The sequence below is a fragment of the Penaeus monodon genome, chromosome 15 (genome assembly GCF_015228065.2).
Source record: "Penaeus monodon isolate SGIC_2016 chromosome 15, NSTDA_Pmon_1, whole genome shotgun sequence".
Lineage (NCBI taxonomy): Eukaryota > Metazoa > Arthropoda > Malacostraca > Decapoda > Penaeidae > Penaeus > Penaeus monodon.
This window is the reverse complement of record NC_051400.1, coordinates 27,876,608-27,877,468: the sequence shown is the minus strand read 5'-3', so window position 1 is coordinate 27,877,468 and position 861 is coordinate 27,876,608. Positions and strand designations below refer to the sequence as shown.

At 30.4% G+C, this 861-nt stretch overlaps 1 protein-coding gene across 1 annotated transcript in view; it reads left to right on the top strand.

Moving 5' to 3' along the window:
- Positions 1-861, top strand: part of LOC119581893 (DNA polymerase epsilon subunit 3-like) — a gene marked incomplete in the record, with an annotated part of 7,987 nt that overhangs the window by 2,531 nt on the left and 4,595 nt on the right.

The window sequence follows — 861 nt, the reverse complement described above, 5'->3', positions numbered from 1 at the left end:
CATAAACAGACACTGTTTCATTGGGACTTTGGTATTCAGGAATAATATTGTGCTATGTGCTTATAATACCTTGGTTCATATATTACCTGACAGGCTTGTGTCATGGAGAACCCACAATTTGCTGACCCTGTTATTTTTAAGGAAGGCTTACATAAAAAAACACTTCAGTTATGGTTTTTTGTTGTGTGAATTCATTAGAAATTGCTTCACATAGTATATGAGGAAGTTATACAACATACTAATTTGAAAAAAATAAATAAATAAAATGCACCAGATAATGATTGGCATATATTCATAGCTTGATGTAGCTGATCAATAGGCAGAGACTTAAAAGACTAAAAATTGTGTCATTGTCAATAAATGCAGTTTTTTTCCCACCAATGAAACACCATATCTGCTATAAAAAGTCACAATATATAAACCTCAAATATGAAATTCACTGTGTTCTTTATGAGCTTCATGCCCTCTGAACTAAAAATTCATAGATGCATCCTTGTAGTATCTGCTGTTGCATGGCAAAATATGTTACTTCTGGCCCTTAATATTTGTTGCAGTATTGTGTACATGGGCCTATAGGTATATTACAGTTTTTGAAAGTAAGAAATCAGGAGATCAAAAACACTTCAGAGATGAATGAGAAATAAAAGTACCTTAAAAAAATATTGAATAAAAGATAGGTAGTAAAAATTATACTGAAGATTAAATGTCATATAATGTTAATACAGGTCATTAAATACTGTTCACACAAACACAATTATTTGGAATGTAACTTAACCTTCTTGAATATTAAGGACTGATATTGTCATAATATTCCAGAAGTTCTGCTGCAAAGTGATAAGTATGATGTAAAAATAAATAAAG